The following is a 22,850-nucleotide window of genomic DNA, read 5'->3' as shown; positions in this document are numbered from 1 at the left end:
CTTTAAAAACTGATGACAAATATATAGTTTCATATTTACATTTTATTGTAGGTTTTATTTTTATTTTATTTTTATTTTCAGCAGCAGATTAATACACATTTGGTGTGCTTGTGCATGTTTGCAGCATGAGGATGGTATCTGTGGGATTGACTTAAAATTAACTGCAGTGTCTATTAGAGATGTGCCAGCACACTGTTTCTGCTATATACTATGGTGAAATATTCTGATGGTGTCAATACTGCCAACCATTTCCAATACCGTGATTATTGTCATTTTCAGAGGACACTATGAACACAGAGCAGTGCGCCTGCCTTCATCAGCAGTTTGATTTTGCTTAGCCCCCAGTGGCCCATAAGAGCTCAGTATAACTGTTATTATGTTCTGGGTGAATTTACAAATTTCTCTTTCTTTTAAAAATGAATTTAACTGTTAACACCTAGCGGATGACACTTACTACAATTCTACAATTCTTGCACTCCAGAAATCAATCCATCAATTTCATGTGGAAAAATTCACTGAGCTGCATTCAAAGTGATTTCCAGTCAACTGTCTGTTTAAACTATGTTTGATATGATTTCCTATGCAGAGTAAAAAAAAAAATATATATATATAAGGCATTTTCAGACCAAACAGTTCTGGGGACTCCCTAAGAGGAACTATCCAGTGGGGAGCTCCCCCAAGAACTACATACCTTCAAGGGCTTTTTTTCTATTTGCATTCGCACTGCCAATAGGAAAGCTGAAGTGATGTAAGCCAGCCGGTGGTTGGTATAGCAACGTCACTTCTGCGTGACATACAACAACAAGATGGAAGATGCCGTGATCAGAGGTGTGTGTTTGGGTTGGGTTTCATGATAATAACGGAGTTGGAAAGAAGATGTACAAATTTTAACTATGTGGTTGAAAGAGCAAGAAGGAGAGCTAAGAGGAGAAAACTCCTGCGACAATTGGCAATACTTCACATCGTTGAGGCTGAGTGAACAACGCAGATGTTGACGTTAGCTTATTGTAGTTTTATGTCATGTGAACAAAATATTTCAGGGGGAAATACAACAGTGTAAAGCAATCAGTCTAAAGTGAAATACAAAAATGCACTGTTTGTGTTTCTGACATAGCTGCGGATCACTGCACAATGATGTTCACCATCCGTTTGAGTCAAGAAGAGTGCTACTGACTGGTGGAAAACTACTGTTCCCAGTTTTACTGAAGACCAGAGGATACAAAATTTACGAATGTCCAAGAAATGTTTCAGTACATCTGTCACTGTCTGAAGCCTGTGTTGGACAAAATGGATACTAGTTATCGTCTATCTGTGCTACTCCAAAAAAGAGTCGCTGTCCTGTTGTGGAAACTCATTACTAATGCCGAGTACAGGAGTGTTGCACATCTGTTTGGGGTTGGCATTTCAACTGCCTGTGACCGTGTGAAAGGGTTCTGCTGCTTTGTTGAAGAAATTCTATTGCCTGACAACATTCAGATGCCAAACACAGAGAAGCTGAAAGAATTGGCTCTTCAAGCAAAGATCTGGGTTACTACAATGTGTAGGGGTTATTGATGGCTCACACATCCTTATTTTGGCTCTCCGGGAATACCACACAGAATATTTTAATTGTAAGGGATGGTATTCCATCATATTGTAGGCAGTAGTTAACGGAAGGCGCTTGTTTGGGAACGTTTACGCTGGGCAACCTGGCAGCTTGCATGGAGTTCTGCGTCTGTCTGCATTGTGGGAACTGGCCGAGAGAGAGGAGCTGTTTTCACAGCAAGAAAATTGGTGGACAAGACGTTGGCCACTACATCCTTGGAGATGCAGCCTATCCACTGACCAGCTGGCTCATGAAGCCTTTCCCAGACAATGGCCACTTTACACAACCTTCAACCACAAAACATGCAGGGCAAGGGTTGTGGTTGAAAATACATTTGGCTGGCTGAAAGGAAGATGGAGATGCCTGCAAAAGCGCAATGACTGCAGTCTTGAGAGAATAAAGTCCATGGTGCTCACTTAGTGTGTACTTCACAACCTCTGTGAGAGCCATGGTGAGGAGGACAGAGAGTAGTGGGGTGTACCTATCCCTGTTGCAGTCCTGATGCATTATCATAACCCTGTGGCTGACATTTAACCCACTACAACACAAAGCATCACACACATCTTTGTGAGAACATGATTAAGTGCATTGTGTAACATCTAACACTGGGCTAAGGCTATTGTTTAAATATCTCAAAGTGCATCTTTTAACTGTAGTATAAACCAAATCTGTGAGTTTTTCTTGGAGAGTATTTTATATGTTCTGCTTAATGCAACAAGAAGCTGTAGCTAAAAGTGTTATATGCAATTTTGCAATTGTGGGTCTTATAGGATTAACAGTTACACCAGTATGCAGTTGTAGTCTTTGCAATTTATGTTTGTCTAGTTACATGTTATGTGTGACTAATTGCTCCATATTGTGTATATTAACATGGTGATATGTTATTGTATGCATATCCACTCTATTTATTGTGATCCCATTCCAATGTATTTATTGTTATTGACATTGAGCTTGCTGCTTCCACTGCTTTTGAACATTAACTTCTTTACCACAACACATTTATTTTCCTGAATCCATGTTCGAAATATTTCATTCTTAATAAATAATGAACAAATTATTATAATCATGACTTCACCAGTAGTATGAATACTTGCACAAATAACTCCAGTAAACCACATATCCTTACAAACCTTTATCTGAATGTTATTTGAACTGTGGACATATGCAAAACAAGACAACAAAGTTTGTCCAACAGAGTATGTGCAAAACAACAAAAAACCTTGAAGGGGTCAGTCCACTTCAGGGTGACTTGGGCCTTGAGCCCCTGCCACAAGCCTATTAAAGATGGTCAGAAGGCCCTCCTGAAAAGCAGCCCGCTGGCGCCTTGCCTCTGCAGCCTCTGCCCGTAGCTGGGCATGTTCTTCAGCCTCTCACTGGGTTTGCTCCTTCAGCATTTCAACAAGACTTTGCACATGATCGTGGCTTTGCCTGCGGTTTTCCTCCTCCGACTCTAGCATCTCTTTTACCAGACACAGGACACTTTTTTTCTTTCCTGGAAAAAAAAGAGGGGGGAGGAGCATGTTTAGCATATCACTTTTATTCTATTCTGTTTTTTGTTTTTTATTAAATGAATCAGTAGTGCTATGAGCCCATGACAAGTTTCCCCATGTGATCATGACTAAAGTGATTATTATTATTATGACTAAACTGATAATAAAATCAAATACAGGAGAGGTAGGGAAACTGGGGGAACTGCAGACTGTAGGGTTATCAACAGGAAAACTGGCTTCGGCCAGCATCAAGGACTCTGGTGCAGTCTCTAAAGAGACATTTAGGATTGAGTTAGCTGCTTCAAAGTGCTTTAACATTTTTAGCTTTTTGAAAATGGAATATCCTATCATTCAACAAGGTGTACTTGGAAAACAGGGTTTTGTATCTGTGACCTTAGTTCTGTAAACTTGTACATCAAGTATTACTGAGTATTTTTGCCGCACAGCTTGTGAAAGTCAGCTTGCAAGCCTGTGTCTGAATGCACAGATTTGGAAAACGGAGTTGTGCACATGTACAAATCTACAAAACTAAGCACAAGTTTGCAAAACTAAGGTTACAGGTACAAACTTAAATGTACAAGTTTACAAAACTAAAGTTGCAGGTACAAACTTAAATGTACAAGTTTACAAAACTAAAGTTGCAGGTACAAACTTAAATGTACAAGTTTACAAAACTAAGCTTAAAGATACAAAACGCTGTTTTCAAACACAACTTTTTGAATGATATTATATTCTATCATCTCACGATTGGCTTTCGAACGGACTGATGTTGGTTGACTGCTAGATTTAGCAAACGTTAGAGCAAGCAACCCATTCTGTGCTCTTTTAAGTTATATAACGTTACATTATGAGTAAGTATTTTCTTTATATGTTGTTAAGTATAGGAGCTGCTAACCTTCTGCAGAGGCTTCTGCCAGTGGTTGGCACCTCCTGGTCCACATGCCTGACTGCCTAAACCTTTATGCCTGTATGACCAGCATATGCCGGTCTGTGGCCAAGGATAGCGTCATACCACTTGCTTGTTTTTCGATCAGATCCACTTTGGTTGTTGTGGTCTTTTATTTTCTTGTAATCCTGTTTCAGCTTCTTGATTTTCTCTCTACATTGCTTCGCTGTGTGGTGGATGCCTAATGTGGCAAGTTGAAGGGAAATGTTAGCGAAGATTTTTATATTTCGCTTCAACAAGGCAAAATTGTCTTGTATTTCCTCTGTGCTTATAAGCCTGGACTTCACTGTCTGTCCATCTGTCTGCATTTTGCTCCATTTTTTAAGGCTACTGTTAAGAGCTGTTGTTTACACAGCTAGTGTTTTACATGAGTTTTTAAAAATGGCAGTTGCTGCATTGGCTCATGTGTTTGACCAATCAATGTGCACTTAAATTTCTACATGCTTGGAGAGTACAGTACCTACCCTGAAGTAGGAGCTAAAACGGTGTTCTAAGAACTACGATCGTTCCCAGTTCCTGCAGAGCAGACACAATAAAACTATGAAAAAGTTCCTCTGGTCCGAAAACACCTATACAGACAGTGTTCAGTGATTCAAATCCAAAGAGATCACAGTGTGAAGTCATTTAACTATACTTTAGCACTAATAGTAGTATTTTAGGAAATACTGATGATAATATAATTTAGATATTTTTACCTACGATAATCGGAGCATGAAAATTTGATACCAGCACATCCCTGCCTGTGTCCTTCATAATTAAGTAACAAGTCACCCAGTGCAACAGCTCGGGTTTGGTCTCTTTAGAGGATTTGTTAACATTCACCATCCTTTGTTATTCTAATATAACACCACCAACACTCTTGATGTCCTCTCTCGTCAGAAAGTAGAAGTGTCACATGTCAGAGTGCCCTGGCTCTGTGCATGCCCACATCGTAGATGTAATGTTCTGCTCTTTTTCACACAATGTCAGCTTGGAACTTTAGTTGTGGTGTTAATACATCTTACACAGTAAAACTGTCATAACAGATTTAGATTTACCACGCTCTGGTCTCCTCTTCTCTTCCACAGTTGCATCTTTCCTCTCTTCATCTCTTTTCCCTTTGTACTGTTTTCTCCTCTTTCTTCCTCATCACCCCAACAGCCTCCTCTCGCTTCACCTTCTCCTCTATTTACTCCTGCTTCCACCTCTCTGTCCTCTTCCACTCCTTCTGCCCAGAGGCCTGCCAACTTCTGCCTATACAGCTCTGATTGTTATCCGCCTTCAGAGCCAAGAGCGGATCTACAGGAATCAAAGGTGTCAGGACGTGGCAGATCTTTTCAATGCCACGATACACAGAGGACATTGTGTGGCCAAGCCAAAATCAATCTGGCTTCCATTCATCACCTAACCCTGTCTGTTTGGGGCTCTGGAGATGCCTTGTCTGTCTAAGTTGTCTGTCTGAAGGTCTGCATTTTGGCTGTTTGTTTTCAATAGTTTTAACAGTTTTTGTGTGTTGTGTATAGGACATACAACAGAGAAGTGGATAATGTTGCAACTTTTCAAAGGCACCTGTCAATGTTACAGGCCGTGAATATTTCATAATTAAAAGAGATTTCCAGTGGAAGTTTCCTTTAACTCAGCCCTTACCTATAACAAACCTAACCCTTAACGAAAGCGCTTGAAAAAAGTCCTGCCTGGCCAAAAATTCAATCCGGATGTGTAGAACATATTGAACTTGTTACGTATATCCAACTTTGTTGAGTGGGAAGATACCACCGCAAACATACACACATTCACAAATATAAAGGGTGTACAAGTTGTAATTAGTGGCTTAATTAATGGTTAACAAATCATTAACTAACACTTTATAGATCAGTTACAGGCTACAAGTCAAAACAACTTTTGGGTTGCCAGGTTGTGAAAGAAATCTTTGGCTGGTGTTTATCCTCCACCAGAATGATACTTGCTTTGTGTTTTTTTGTTTGTTTGTTTGTTTTTAGCTCTTTGTGTTTTTAACTTTTTGTTTACCAGGAATAATCAACAAAATTTGACCTCTGATCTTGTGAAGAAGAGCTGTGGGACACCTGGATCAAAGTCCATTTATTAACAACGTATAAAATTTTACAACTCCAGACTTATAGATTTATAATCATAGATGACTCACTTACTCTTGCTATTGGTTACAATGTATGTGGTACATTATAACAAATGTTTACCAGTTGCTTTAATAACTTTTGTAACTGCAGAATTGGTGGTTTATTATAAAAAGTTAGGACCACGACTTTTTCACAAATCACTTAACTAACATTTATAACTCCAGACTTTACAACTTATTAGAAAGTAAAAACCATTGTTCATTGTTACTAAAGAAAGATACATTATTTATTTTTGTTAATAAAGATTAATTATAGATTGCAGGTTTCGTGCTTTCTAATAAGACATCAGTAAAAGTTAGTAAGTCATCTTCAATCACAAATGTTAAAAAGATTTTTTCTAATGAACTAAAGAGCTACAGTAGTCAAAAATACAAAGATAGTGGAATTTTGGAAGGGAATAAACCAGCCAAATTATTTTTTCACAACCTGGCAACCCAAAATTTGTTCTTATTAATGGCTTCTAAGTGATCTAGCATTAATAAATAAATAATTAACCTCAAATAAAGCCATTAGTTACAGCTTAGAAACCCTTTACAAAGGGTGCCTTATTAGAAAGTTGTACCAATATGACTTCATCCTAAGTATTTTGAGCTGACAGCGGGAGCCGGGAAGAGATAAGAAAATATATATGTGGAAAGAAGATATGGGGAGAATATGTCACTCAGTGTTTAATATATAGTAAAATAAACTGCGCATGGAGGGAGACACAATTTCAGTTTCAAAGACAGACAGATACAGGGGCAGTGAGGGTGACTGAGTATATGCGAGCACTTAAACAACTTCATTTTGAATGAGAGAGACTGAGGATTGAATAGGTGAGACAGGTAGAGATGTATAGGGAAAAGTGCCATCGAGTGCTGCTACACTTCTAAGAGGTGTGATAAGAACGCCTGAGGGGCCACAAAAGAGAAGGCAGGAGGCATCGAATGAAACCCTCTAATGCTATCTCTCTCCCTCCTCCCCCTCATTTTGCTTCCTCATTTCTCCCCCAATCAGTCGATGCATTTCCCTGAAGGTTGACAAAGGTGGCTTGTGTAAAGTTATCTCTGCAGTTAAAAAAAGAGGCATCACCTCAGCAGCAGCAGCAGCAGCAGGAGGTGTCTCTGAGGCCTGTCGTAGCGGTTCCTACTTCTCAATCCTCCAAACCCACCTAAACCCCGTCTCTACCTCCTTCTCCTCCTCCCCCCTTTACAATCATCATCTCATTGTCTAAATGGTAAATGGATTGTACTTGTATAGTGCCTTCCTAGTCTTCTGACCACTCAAAGTGCTTTTACACTACAAATCACATTCACCCATTCACACACATTCATACACTGAATGGGTACAGGGGCTACCATACAAGGTCCCAACCTGCCCATCAGAGGAAACTAACCATTCACACACTGATGGCACAGCCATCAGGAGCAATTTAGGGTTAAATATCTTGGACTTGACACGTGGACTGGAGGAGCCGGGAATTGAACCACCAATCTTCCGATTAGTGGACGACCCGCTGTACCTCCTGAGCCACAGCTGCCCCTAATGTCTCTTTTAAATATTTTCTATGGTTAATCTGATAATAGCAGAGTTTTCCCAGAATATTTCAAAACTACTCAGGGCAAAATATCGTCTCCATTTTCCATTGTCTCGTGACAAAAGTTTTAGGCACTTTAGATGTTTAGACTCTCATCCATTATGCAACACCATCAGGGGGGCGTCTGATCAGTCCCAAATTCATTCTGCAGCATGACAGCGACCCCAAACATACAGCCATAGAGTCACAAAAAAACTATCTTCAGCGACAAGAACAAGGAGTCCTGCAACAGCTCATATGGCCCCCAAGGAGCGCTGATGTCAACATCATTGAGTCAGTCTAGGATTACATGAAGAGACAGAGGCAACTGAGACGCCTAAATCCACAGAAGAACTGTGGTAAGTTCTCTAAGATGCAGGAACAACCGATGTACCGAGTACCTTGAAAAACTGTGTGCAGGTGTACCGAAGAGAATTGTTGCGGTTTTAAAGGCAAAGCGTGCTCACACCAAATATTGACTTGATTTTGGTTTCTTCTGTTTACTGAACTTTGTATGAAGTTAACTGATAAATAAAAACTAGTCATGGCATTATTTTTGGAAGCATCCTCACTTTACTTTTAGTGCATACAACTTTTGCCCAGTACTGTATATTCATTTTTTGTCATACAGACTTCACAGTGTTCTTGTAGGACAAATAAAAACACATATATGTGACATTTAAAGTCGCCCTCCACTCAAAAATATTTTTTCTTCTTTTTCCTCCAGTTGGATGTTTGAGCTTCATTGTGCAGAATGATGTATGTGCAGAGTTTGACACTAGAAGGTTGTTTTTACATTCATCTCCTAGAAATGGAAAGTTTCTCTGTGCTCACTGAAAATCTAATTTCAAGGGGTGGGCGTACAAGCATTACTTGTGACATCACAAATGGTTTGGAAGCCAATCCTGGTCCAATATTCAAATTACACAAGTGAGATTTTGAAACCAGAAGCCTCCAGTGCACAAACACACTTTACAGTGAAGTAGGAGACATCTTGTGTCCAGCAGTTAAAACTTTTGAAATGAAAAATTGCATATTTATTGATTCTGGCATTTTTAATGAGGGAGAAGGAGAAGATGTTATTTCAAGGATTTTAACAGGACAATTGAACTTTTTTGGTGGAAAAACCATATCAGACACATGTTATTATTCAAAGTGGAGTCTATTATATACATCTTAAAACATGTCTGGAGGGGACCTTTAAGTTTGGAAAGAGACATATGTTTTCCGGGAGAGGAATATAATATAACATATAATGTACACCTATAAATGTTCAAGATGGACTGAAAAGAAAGACATAAAAGTATTAAAGGAATTGTTCAACAATAATAGAAATATGCTTACTTTCCTTCTGAGAATCTGCCTACCAACACTTCTAAAGCTCACTGATAAACATGAGGTATCTTGTTTGTTTCATCCACACACAGCCAGAAATGTAAAAACAATCATCTGTGGTTTTAGGGTGGTTACATGCTGTAACTTTCTTTCATGTGCAACTTCCCAAAACGTCTTGTCATCAAAGTGAAGCTGCCAGGTTTGGTACTATCATGACTGTACAGAAACCTATATTTTCACCAACCCGACCTGGCAACCCGTGCCATCGAATCACTATAGTAACAAATAAATCTGTCCCAGCAAATGACAAAACAATTTGTCACAGTGGACTCAAGCACTTATCTCCTTACACCTCTTCCTTTCACTTTCTTTGATGTTTTCTCCCCATTCTCCCCCACCTCCTCACCCTCTCTCTACTTTCCAAGACAGATAAATAGGAAATGATGGTGTCATCATTAGAGGGCCACACACATACTGTAGCCCACACACACATTTAATGATTAACGGCCACAAAAGAGCCTTTTGGTGTATGGAGATTGTTATCACTTGATGCATTAATTTCTCTCTACATTGCGCCGTCTCCCTCCTTCAAATCTTTGGGAAAAGGAATCACTTTTCTACCTATCTATAATTGAGGGAAGACAAAAGCAGCCTATATTTTATACAAGAATAGAGAGAATTTGAAATGATGCATTCAAAGCCACCCACCTTTAAATGCAGGGACAATAAGAAGACATGGAGACTGTGAGCTGCTATCAAAGACATCGCTTTGTAGTTTTATCTCTGTAAGTATGGTGGAAGATTCAACAGCATAGATATTATGTTTTAAAAGGTTCAAAGGCAGTAGGCAGGTAATGACAGAACCACCTTGAAACTTGACAGATGCATATCAGACTCCTTAATTATATTCACTTCATGGCAACTCTGTAAATTACAGCCTCATCACTTCTGCAATTATGTTGTAATTAGACAAAAACAAATTACAATATGATGGTAAATTGTGTGTTGCTAAATAGAAACTACTGATAATGTAAGAAATATGCACTCTACTGTACGTCCTAGTTTAATTTCTATTACCACTGTGCAGACACGTTTCAAATCTCTACTTGTAAGGTTTGGGGCAAAACATCTGCATGTTACCTGTCTGCTCAACATAGTTTCAAATAAACATATTGAGACAAGCTGTTATTATCATTTTGTTTCAACAGGTGAACATGAGATATACTTGAGCTGCATAACATCCTCCCATAATTATGATCATTTAAACATAATCGCTTAATAAAGAGGTAGTTAATTAAGCTAATTAATACAGGACTTAGCAAATGGCTCTGTGTCAAAGCCCCCGTGTTCTCATAACCCTCTGTATTTTAAAGCGTTACGGATTATAGAGGAAAGGTTTGGATCCAGCCTTGCTCATTTGACAGCGACACAACAATTAAGTCACGCTGTTACTATAGTAACATATGATAGTCTCACACATTCGAGATTTTCATGGGCAGAAAAAAGGGAACAAAACTTGGTTTCTAAACATTTCTTTTAGAAGACAGAGTCAGTGTGTAGCAGCTTTGCAAATATAAGGTAAATACGTTCAGCTTGTACATTTGTAGTCACTGAGGAATTCATGTTATATAAACATTTTCAAGCAGGACTTTAAATTAGTTTTTCGTTCTGTGGTATAATATATTCCATTTTGATTATCCACCCTGCCCACTGGCATATTTACACAAACTTTCCTGAACTTTTTAAACTCAACACCATAAAGTATAATTCTTTACACTAGTTGTTGCTTAAAAAAAATAGTACAACATATTTTCAACAATACAAGAAAACTGCTAAAACCTGTGAAGTAGGTGACTCACAGCAAAGTTGATATGACATTACTACGCTGGACCGCTGCATCTCCATGGTGATGGATGATACAGGGCATTGATTGGTGCATTAATAAGGTGATGATGTTGCCACTGACATGAACCTCAGTCACCCCAAGGTCCCCCAAACTGCTGATGGAGGGATGAGTCTGCATGTTGGAAGTACAAACACACACACACACACACACACACACACACACACACACACACACACACAAGAAAATAAGTGCTTGTACTACAGGGAATTCTTACACACATTAAATACTGCCTGGAGTTTTCAGATTGATTTGCATTTAACTATTTAGAAAACATTTGCACTGTTCATACAATTACACTTGGTTATATATAAGGTAAATATGTAACATTTTCTTTCAATCACATATCGCTGTCACTTACAGGACATCCCTTGACTATTTCTTTTGCCATGATAGTGACATGGCTCCAGGGATGTTACTCCATCCACCACTTTGGTCCACAGTGAGATATCGCAACAACTATTTGATGGATTGCCATGAAACTTTGAACAAGCATTTCAATGAAATTCACTACAGATATCGAAGGTCTCTGGAGGATTAATTCTAATAACTTTGGTGATCCTCTGACTTTTCCTCTAGTGCCATCAGCAGATCGAGGTTTTCACTTGTCCTGTAATATAGCTCAACATCTACTGGATGAACTGGAACCATTTTGGTAAAGATAACCATGATGTCCAGGTGATATATGCTATTCTTATGATCATGATTCAGATGATCCTGTTTGTCAACCATCACCATGAGGTTGACAGTTTTTAAAATTGTGTATTGTTATTTTAATTAACTATTAGATGCTTTGCTGTGAAATTTGGTACAAACATCATTGCCCCCAGATTGCTGACCTTTGATCTATCGCTATCACTTCATTTTGTCCAATACTTTGATTTATACCTGCAAAACTCATGACCTGCACTGTACTTTGTGTTTATTGCTAAATAGTAAATGTTAGCATGGTAACACTAACAAAACTAACACAGTGTACATGGTATACATTATACTCACTATAGCTCAGCAAGCCAGCATTATCAGTGTGAGCATGTTGGAAAGCTAATGTTAGCATTCAGCTAAAGATAGCCTCAGAGAGCTGCTAGCTAGTCTTAGTCTTGTTTTTTCTTTGGTTTTCCCTATTTGCCAGTCTAAATGTTTAACATGTTATTATTTTCCGTTGAAGTTTAGTTTTAAGTATTTGCAACCTATAAATAACTCCAAGTGACAAAAAGAAAACTTTAAAATTTCTTACAAGACGGAAATCTCCTTCAGAGTTTTATTCTAGTCTGAGAACATGGAGAAAGCTAATGATCAAAATCCTAGAAATGTTGAACATGTTGAAATTGCTAGTTAACCGCAAAGCCTGAAGGCAGCTCAATACAATCACACACACACACACACACACACAGACACAGACACAGACTAGTTCAGACGCAAAGATGAAATAATCACTTTAATTTCACATCTCTCTCTTTCAGAACAAGATTACATTACAGCTTCTTTTTGATGTCTGCCCGGGAGGTTGAATCCAAGGGTTTGGGAAAGTTTTTATGATGTACTCCTTGAAAGTTTGGGGTCAAACATGCAGATGCAAAATGCAAGCTCTATTTTACCATGATGACTTTGCAAAATGATTCACATCAAAACACTGTCCTTCTCCTCAGAACAAGACTCTGCCCTTCCATCTTAATGGAAATATCTCAATCACCATAGCTCTTTTCTCCCATTGCATTTCATCTTTTTTTTTTTAGCTGTTCATTTCATTTTCACTGTCATCATCCTCCTCACCATCTCGGCAACATATTTTCGTCGGAGGACCTGAGAACACCTATGAATAAGAGCTCACTGACAACATCTATCCTGCCAGAAAGTTCTTGAATCACGGCATCTAAAGATTGTAAAAGCAAATGAATTCATCTTGTTCTTAATCCGGCTGGTACTCTAGAGGTTAAAGAAGCTGCCTGGCAAGTAGAAAGTTGATTTCTGTATCTTCTGTAGTTTGTGGAGAAATTATATGACACAAGCTATCTGAACTCTCTCAAACATAGACACACCAAGCAAGTACTAATGTGAAATGATAAAAAAAAAAAGTTTAAAAGTTTAAAAAGTTTTTAAATCAACCTTCCCTTAATATCGAATTTAATTTATTTTTTTCTTTTCTTTAAGGCACTTATATTTTGCGATATATTCTCAGACAAATACTACTGAATAGGTGGGGTGTGTGTGTTTTTTTTATCATAATGACAAAGTTTGTGACAATTCTAGTATTTTATTATTATTATTTTAGATTTTCCAGGCATGACTTAAAGTATACCAGGAAACAGTAAAAAATGTTTGAAAGTACAGTACTGATGGTCTACATAAAAATCAATACTTTTTAAACAGACTTTAGATCAGTGCGTCCAAGTGACATTTCCACATATAAGGAGGCTAAAGGCCCATGAGTGTTTAGTATTTTGTGTCAGTCTGGCCTGGTTTCACTTTGTCTGAATACAAATTGACTGTGCTATTTTTCAAACGGTGTCCAAGACAAACCTCTTATCTCCAACTTTCACCTTTTCCTTAGTTTAATAATTAACATTGTATTACCCTGAAGTAAAATGTATTATGACTAGAATGTAAATTGGACTTTCTTTTGGCATTTCAGGAGCAAAAATTTTGATTGTTCAGTGTTTCTTCATCCTGGATATATGAGCTTTTCCCAGTGCACTGGACGTTTTACATTCTGGAGTGGGCTGGTAGCACTGGTGTAATGGGATCACAGCCGTCTGGGCCCTGGAGTACCCTGAAGGCACGCTCTGCCTGGTTAACCAAACACCCCTGAAAACACCCTGTCCGCTTGTTAAATATGACATACTGGCTGGCTGACTTATCTACATGTGAGCACATTTAAACAAAACACACACGTGCGCACACACACACACACACACATATATATCACTCACTGGTTAAATATCATCTACTCACTTGCGAGCACATCTGCATGAATATGCGCACAGACACATTCATTCTTATTCAGGCACACTATCGCCCTCTAGTTGGAAATGTCTTTACAGTGTGGAATCTAAAGAGGAAAAAGGGAAATCTCAAAACAATGATCCATCAGCTGAAAGAGAGAACAGGTGTTGAGATCTAGGTGCAAAACCCACCAGAATTATAAACAGAGGAAGGAGGAGATGCACAGTATTCTGTTTTTCTCTTTTGGTTCATTTTTCCCTCTGTGCTGAAAAGAACTTTGGATGAATTGTGTTGTGTGCATAAATAAAGTGGAGCTGATGATCAAGAAGTTATGAAATGCAAACAGGGCTGCCTTGAAATAAGCTTATGACAGTTATTGGTCAGAGGCCAACACATAATACAGTACATTTTTGGTATAGTAAGTGTGCTTAAATTGTACCTTATATTTCCATGTTTATTGTTTTTAAACTATATTTGTACTTATGATGTGAAATTATAGTTTTAGATTAGCAAAATGCTGTACAAGTTTACTAGACTTGCATTGTACTTAATATACTTGACAGTATAGATAGATAAATGCTCCCTCTGACCTCCAGTGGTTAAAGTTCTCACCTTGCTGCTGTAGACATATACGGAAGGTATGGTCAGCAGCATTAGATATGTTGCACGTAAACGAGATTTGAAACTTTCAGGACTTTCTCGAAGAGGTCATTCAGAAAGTGCTTTTCAAAGCTTAGTATTTAGTTACCCTTTAAAAGTTTCATTTTACCCAGTGTAAGTCTTACTATAGTTCAGTTCTGAGAAGAACATTAGAACCTGCACTTGAGCTGCACATACTTTAGTCGGCAATTTTTGACAATATGTCTACATGTTTTAGTATTTGATTTAGTACAGTACACAGTGCTTTCCATGTAATATATAATTTAAAATAGTGAAACTTGTACTGAACTTAAACTGGGATATATCTACTATAAGTGTAGTGTTTTGAGTCATTGTCTAAATATGCTTAAGTACACAGGTAAATTAATTAAGTCCATGATTAATTCAAAATGCAACAGTTGAAAAAGATTTACATGCAGAACGCAAAAAGCACATTCACATAACTTGGGGTTTAATTTGAGAGCGGTGTGATACATAAGTGACAATGTGTATCCTCGCTATGCTTTTGGATTGCAACTTTTTACAACATATATTTTTGATTTAATAAATAATGCTCTTGCTGACCCCAGTGAGTCAAGTTATTACCAGTGTAGAGTGATACTGGACCAATCGTGCTGCAAGGAAAGATCCCACCTAATATATACTCTTATTTAATTAGTGTAAGAAACAATCTACTTAAGTCATGATATTCAGCTAGTAATTTTTGTTAACTACTAATAGTGAGACAGTACAATGTTTGAATGTGTTGTAATCTTGTTATCACAAGATTAACAAATGTATGAGCACAGCTACTTGGGTAATGAGAGAAACTGTGTTACTTGGGACTATGCAAATGTAATCGAAAAATCACATGAAGCTGATTACTTTTGGTAGCTGGCATACTGGTCTGCATGTAAATGTAATCAGTGATACTTAAGAGAAAACATTAGAGCTTCATTTAACTTTGATTGTTAAATACAACAGGAACAACAGGGCTTTTTGGTGGAAAATACAAATCTTGTTCTACTACTAGTGCAAGTACTACTATTAGGCTAATGGCAACACTAATGATAATGTTACAACTAGAATTATGATTATCGCTGTGGTATTACAACTCACTGCTGTTACAGAAAATCCATAAAGGCATAAAGGATAGATTCTTGAAATTCTCTATAAGTAATATGAGACCAGGTCAAAAACAGCATTACTTAATCATCATGTACTCTATAAACAGCAGACATACTGTATATTAAAGTTATTTCTGGCTGTGTTTCTGTCTCTCTCTTCTTCCTCTCTCGTTTGCGAGTCTGCCAGGATGCCATTGTTTCTCCCTTTTCCCCCCATCTTCCATCCCTTTTCTCTCTCTTGTTCCAATAAAGTCCTACATGCATTCTAGCTAGACTAACTTATCTTGTTGCGGATTCAGCGCCCAGGGTCAATTTCCCTCCAAATGAGAGCATTATCTGCGACAAGCTGTCCCCTGATGTAAGCCAGTGCCCCTGCCGGCTTCATTTGTTTCAGGCAGACAAACAGAAGGCTAGAAAGTCTCCCTGTGTTTTGTTGTTGCTGCCTGATTGCTCTGTCAGGCTCTGTGTTTCTTTATTTGGTCTGAGGCATGATAAGGAACAACCAACAGACTGGAACAAGATGCCTCCGCTCATACTTAAATGACAGAGAGGGTATGGGAGAGAGAGAAGAAGGAAATGTATGGAGAGGGAGGAGTGGGGGGTCAGATAGGAAAAGTGGGCAGGAAAATGTGGAGAAAATTATGTAGAAAATGGCCTTTGATCTGAGGCTCTTTTCCTTTTACTTCATTTTTTTTTGGTCAGTAAAGTTGTACAAAGTGACACAATGGGATAGGTTTGAAAAGGGCTCTTTAAACGATTTCTGACTAGTATGTTATTGGGTGAATATAGCTTGTTCCTCCAGGGTGCAAGAGTTGTGATAACTATTACACCTACATTTGTAATGTCTGGAGAAAGTACAAAAAGGCCAATTTGGGCCCTAACCCTGATATACTGTCTTAAAGGGGTACTCCAGTGATTTCAAGCCCCTTTACATTGTGTGATTTTGGCCTGTCTGTGACGAAAGTTGACAATTTTGACAGAAATGTGGTAAAACCCAAAACAGTGCTCCTGGATCACACCGTGAGACACGCCCACAGAAAACTAATCTAGAGACAAAGACAGCCTGAGGCTGAGACTGTTAGAAGTTTAAGACCAAATTCTCACAATGTGACTGCTGCTACGACCACAAACAAACCAGGGATACAAGATATTGTATTTTTTGCCGATATCTGATATATTTTCCAACTCATTTTGGCTGATTGTTGATGCAGATACCGATATGTGCACATATTTTTTTCCACCTGGCTGAGGAGACTATTACGAGTGCAATCATAGATTGTACTAAGTATGATCAAGAAAGAAAATATATGAAAGAACTTAGGAAGACCCGAGTTCAGAAACTCAGCATTAAAACTTTAATGAACCTCCCAAGTGGGTGGAGCAGCAGAGTTTTCTTTGAGTTTATTAGACAGACAGGATTAATGGGTAGATTTTAATCTCTGGTCCACATGCCAAAGCAGAGGGTAGCAGTAAGGCACCTGACATGCTGGTTGCCAACTGCCATTATAAACCAAAAAGAAGACATTTTTTCAAACAGTAGTACATCCTGTCAGCCAAGGTGTTTCCTATCTGTGCAGCTGAACACAGCAGCTCCTTGGCGGAATGTCTCACTCTGACGGTCTGGTGCCTCCTCCACAGGCTCCACTTCACTCAGCTGATCAACAGAACGGCTGCTTCATCCCACTTTAACCTGAATAACGAACCGGGGGTCGGCGCTCTGGTTGGATCCACACGGAGAGCCAGTTCTAGCTGGGAGGCTAGTGGAGCATTAGCAGTAGCATGGCTGGAGGGAAGCACAGCCAGCTAGCCTCCGTGTGGGTCGGAGCAACGACCCCCGGTTTGTTATTCTGGTTAAAGTGAGAAGATGCAGCAGGTCTATCGGGCAGCTGAGGGAAGTCATTCCTGCAGAGGAAGCACCGGGACTGTCAGGGTGAAACAGTCCACGGTACGAAACACAGCCAGGCAGCAGAGGAGAAGGTGATGAATCAGCAGAAATGTTCATTTCAGGCCGATGCCGATATTTAATTTTGAAGCCTTTATCGGCCGATACCGATGACGTGCCAATATTATTGTGCATCCCTAAAACAAACCAATTAGAATATGACATGAAATGACGCAGAATACACTGGGCAGCGTGACATCTCGAAAGTGCAGTTTTTTGAATAAGGCTTAGGGGAAAAACACACTTCAAAACATCGAAGCGGCGCAGATGAATGACATGAGCTGATGACGTGTCTCTGCTTTCATATATCTTTTTATTGTAGACCATATGTTCATCTCACAATCTGACATGCCTCAAAATATCATACAGTCTGACACATATTGCAACCAAGATTTCATGATAGGAATGTGACACGGAATAAACGTACACAATCGTTCTTGTAGCACAGTCAAAAGGCACCTTTAGTTTCACATTTCCATAAAGCTGGGGGAGTTGCTAGAGACAGATTAAATAGGATGGGATAGTAATTTTAACCATGGACCATACAAGAGAACACACCCTCTTGGGTCTTGATGGCTCCTGGTTAAACACCAGACAAGTTTAATGAATTCAGCAGATATCCCTCTGACTTTGGCTGCATTCTTTGGCTTGGAGATTGTCGAGGGGGGAATAAGTGAATGCAGGGACAGATGACGGAGAGTGACTTGCTGTTTGACTTCAGGATTATTGGCCTCAGTCTGAGCTTTAGCCACGCTGGGAGGCTGTGGAGAACAGTTTTGCCATGTGAACATTATCTATGCTTGTCATCGCTCTCCACAGCCTGCGTGTTCACCCAGCTGATAATCTATAAATCTGAAAGCATCACTCTCAGAAGCATCAAAGTGTGATTTTTTTTCTTCTTCTCCAACTTGGTGATGTTTTAAAGCCCCCAAGGTTGTAAAATCCATCACATGAAAAGTGTGAGAAAGGGTTTAGTAAAATATGTATCAGTAATCTGTTCATTAGAATACCAGAATCATCACTTCATTAGGCTAAACAAGATGAAATAAGAAAAAAAATTTTGATGATTGTGATGGAGGGGCCTGAAGAAAGAGAGGAGAGTCTGATATGAAAATACTGAAATGGTTGGAGGCTCAGTGTGACAGTCCATTACTCTTCAGGATTAGTTATATTGGTATTAGAATATAGATCTAATCACCTCAGTCAACTCAGTTAATTAGTTCAAACAGGTGTCATGGTACACTGACTACAGTAAAGAAAGACACAAAGCAAATATTAGCACTACACACACACCCTGAGTTTGCTCCCTGTGACATGCAAATATGCAAACTGAACCATTGACACAAGCCCATTTAGAATTTAGTCTGCTCCATCCAAAGGGGAGGGAGGAGCACTCAAGAACCAACATCCTCTTACGCCTTTTCAATATTACCATCAGCAACAAATCCTCCTGACCATGGTCTCATTAGTTTATGGCTATTATACCAAGCTCTTGTGAATAATTTGACAATGATATATAATGTCCAAAATTGCTAGCAGCTTTGCGAAAAAAGTAGAGCCAAAGTCAGTAGGAAAGACAGGAGTGAGGAGGATTTTGACAAAAAGCACGTTTCAAATATTAGGAATATTTTTCATATTTGGTAAAGTATTCATAAAGGAGGGGAAAGGAAATGGTAAAAATGGAAAGAGTGAGGATGTATAGTCAGCAGAAAGGTAGCAAAGGGAAAGGAACAGGGGAGAGGAGAAGGAAGGACTTGTGTAAAGTAGTGAGGAAAGGAAAGAGGGGAGGATTGAAAGGAATGGATGAATGGCCTTAAAAGGAGGTGAAAGAAAATGATGAGAAAAAGGAAAAAAAATATTATATGGGGCTGGAAAACAACAAGGATATGACAAATGTTTTTAAAAAGGGAAAAAGAAATGGAAACAAGCAAGAGGCAGAGAGCAAGAAGCCAGACATAAAAATCTGAAAAAGGCAGACAAGTAAAAGTGGAAGGACAAAAGGAAGTGGGGAGGGGAGCGAAATCGGGTGAAGGAATTGAGAAGGAAGAGGAGCGGAAGGATGGAGTAAAAGAAAGTAATAAAAAGATGAGCCAGCAGAAAATGGCAGGCAGGGAGGGAGGGGGGGGTGGTCTGGATGGATGGGGTGTAAAACAGGTGAAGAAGCAGAAAAAAGGAGAAAAAGGATTAGAGGGGAATGGAGTGAAAAGGGGCTGCATGGAGGAAGGAACGGAGAGAGTGACATGGATAAAAATATTTGGGGAAAATGAAACACAGACAGGAAACACGTGGATACGGACAGAAGAGAATGAGGGAATGAGGGATGTGTCGGAGAAAGAGTTTAAAGGAGTATTTCAGATAGAAAACACCGACTGAATGAGAAAAAGGTGGATAAACTGGGAAGGTGTGTGGGTGTGAGGGAAGGACAGGCTGGAAAGACAAGCATGTAGGGGTGAGAGAAAATAGAGACTGATGGTGTGTGAGAGAGAGAGAGGGAGAGAAAAAGAGGGAGGGAGAGTAAGGTATATTGCAGGACTAAGTGGCCAGAGCGCAGTCTGCCAAATATAAAATCAATAGACACTATCTCAGTCCGACCCCCAACTGCTGAATCCATCAAAAAAATTTAACGATTCCTCAGTAAAAGATGCAGTGAGGCAGCACCAGGGAACCTGAGCGTGAGTGCAGATTTATATTGAGACGGTGTGTGTTTGCATGTGTATACTGAACCAGAGAGGGAGTTTGTGTGTGTGTGTATGTGTGTGTGAATCAGCTGACCTCACTGTCAACATGACAGGTCTATGTATCTGTTTGTGTGTATGTGTGTGCGTGTCCAGAACAGTGTTAGTGTGCATATCTCTGTGTGTTTTTACCTCAGTGTGTGTGTAAGCTGACAAGCAGTTTATGCCAGAAGTCATTTCCAGGTACATAAGCTAAAACGTCGGCGCCACTTTATGGACTTGCAATTGTGTTGATGTTGTCAAGGTCTCTTAGTCCACCTGGCACACACACGCGCGCACACACACACACACACACACACTTAGTTAGCTCCCCTTGTCTGCGCCACAGACAAGGGGAGCTAACTAAATGATTCACTGCTTTGCTGTCACACCATGCTGCTTAACACACTGAAGCATCTGCACACATGTGCACACACACACACATACACACTGCTGACAAGCTGACTAACTGGCTGTGAGACTGGTATGCTAACACATGGCCTCTTAGCTGCTGCACACTATTATTGGGAGTGAATATGCAGGGAAGGAGAGAAGAGGTATAGTTGGACATGAAAGAGAAGAAGAAAATAAAACAGAGAGAGGTGGAGGAGTATTGGAGAGAGAAAAAGGAAAGCGAATGTTGTGCAAGGAAAAAGAGAAGAGTGAGTGGAGAGGCAAAAAAGGAAGGTTAGATGGTAGAAGTGAGCAAGACAGATGGAGGGACAGGGTGAGTAAAGTAGAAAGAGAGAATGAGTGATAGAGAGACAGAGAGAGAGAGAGGAGTGTAAATTTGCATAGAGGTGAAATTGAAGTAGCTTTGAAAGGCAATTCAGCTAAATCAATTTGAAGTCCTCTACTGAAGGACTAGAGGGATATCAAAATAACTCTCAAAGGTCTACACACAGGCACACACACACACACACACACAGACAGACACACACACACACACACACACACACACACACACACATTACATTTAGATATGTATGAGCATAAACATGCACACCATGCCCTCAGTATATACCTTGGTTCTGGGGTCATGGTTCGCTACGATTCCGGTACAGCAGAAAAAAAGAGAGGTAGAAAATAACATTTTGGTCTTTTATATTGAAAAATATAAACATCCAACAATGGCTCATTGGCCGTAACTATTAATGAAACAGTTTAGTTGTGCTGCAGTGGAAAAGGTAAACAACCTTTCTGTTTCCTGCAGGGAGTCAGGACACCTGCTGACAGCTGTTTTATGCTGATTTATGGTCTAACTGTATATAAAGTAGTTCAAACTAGCTCCAAAACAGTAACATGCTGCTACAACAGTAACATGCTGCTTACACACTGATGCTTCAGTATTAATAATCTGATGATGTCATATATAATAATATATATGATGTATGTAATGTATGGAAAAATTTAAAGCCATGTTAAAAGTCCATGTAACTGAGAGTTGCAACTGCCTTATTTGAGCTGGATTTAGTCTCTTCCTGGTGTGTTTGATGTTTGGATTCTCTATCTGTTGCTTTATTTCTACTTAAACTGTAATTGGGGTGCTGTCTTGGTCAGGTCTCCCATAGAAAGAGATTTCAATCTCAAGGGACTTCCTGGTGAAATAAAAAAAATATCAGTCAGAGGGACCAAGCCATTACTTTGACTTTCATACTTCTTAACTACATTTTTCTCTCTCAGAACTAGTACTCACGACGTGCTGTCTGAACATGTCAGAAATCAAATGTTTTTATCGTTGTTCTGAACGGCTTCACTCAAACGCGGAGTGAAAGGCCATCCATCACAGAGGACGGAGGGGGACAGGGAGATGCAGTATCTGATGGCAGCAACACTACAGGGTAACCAGGGTAACCAAGCTTCTTTGGCTAAGGCAGCTAGCAAACACCCATTAGCATGGTTGGTGCTAGAATGGATGAGCCGGAGAGACGGGGGAGAAATGCTCTACTGTGATTGGTTGTTATGTCATCAGTTGCCTCACAGAGAAGCAACCAATTACAACAGTGTAGAGTTTCTGACAGTCCACCAAAAAACGCAAAAGAAGAAGAGTTTCTGACAGAGATGTCAGCATGAAGGATTTCAGCCATATCTGACTGCACTTGTGTGAGTCAAATGTTAAACTGAAATATGAAATTAGATAACTCCGCTGACCTAGACACTTTTATTAAAGGAGTGGAGGAAGAATTGAAGACTAAGTTTATTACTTATCCTGTGGACCCGAATTGTGAAATTGTGTTGTAGCCAATGATGGAAGAAGTACTCAGATACACTACCAATACAGCAATGTAAAAATACTCCATTACAAGTAAAAGTCCTGAGTGAAAAATCCTACTAGAGTAAAAGAACATAATTAGTTTCAGCTTGATATAGTTAAAGTATTGCAGTAAAAGTAGTGGTTTGGTCCCTCTGACTGATATATATGACATCATCAGATTATTGACATCAGTGTGTAAGCAGCAGGTTACTGTTGTAGCTGCTGGAGGGGGAGCTAGTTTGAACCACTTTATATACAGTCAGCTAGTTTGGTCCAGTGGGC

General features: G+C 39.3%; 2 long non-coding RNA genes across 2 annotated transcripts; both read right to left on the bottom strand.

The window, feature by feature from the left end:
• Positions 1 to 2,702: 2,702 nt before the first annotated feature.
• LOC122971013 lies at positions 2,703 to 4,559 on the bottom strand. The gene is made up of 3 exons (XR_006399391.1): positions 4,486 to 4,559; positions 3,971 to 4,202; positions 2,703 to 3,077 (listed from the first exon to the last, which is right to left on the bottom strand). It is a non-coding gene; the product is annotated as an uncharacterized LOC122971013 (long non-coding RNA).
• A 6,345-nt stretch (positions 4,560 to 10,904) lies between these two features.
• On the bottom strand, positions 10,905 to 11,492 carry LOC122971021. The gene is made up of 2 exons (XR_006399394.1): positions 11,311 to 11,492; positions 10,905 to 11,063 (listed from the first exon to the last, which is right to left on the bottom strand). It is a non-coding gene; the product is annotated as an uncharacterized LOC122971021 (long non-coding RNA).
• Positions 11,493 to 22,850: the final 11,358 nt, after the last annotated feature.

Source organism: Thunnus albacares, chromosome 2 (genome assembly GCF_914725855.1).
Source record: "Thunnus albacares chromosome 2, fThuAlb1.1, whole genome shotgun sequence".
Taxonomy (NCBI): Eukaryota; Metazoa; Chordata; class Actinopteri; order Scombriformes; family Scombridae; genus Thunnus; species Thunnus albacares.
This window is presented reverse-complemented; position numbering and strand designations above follow the sequence as displayed.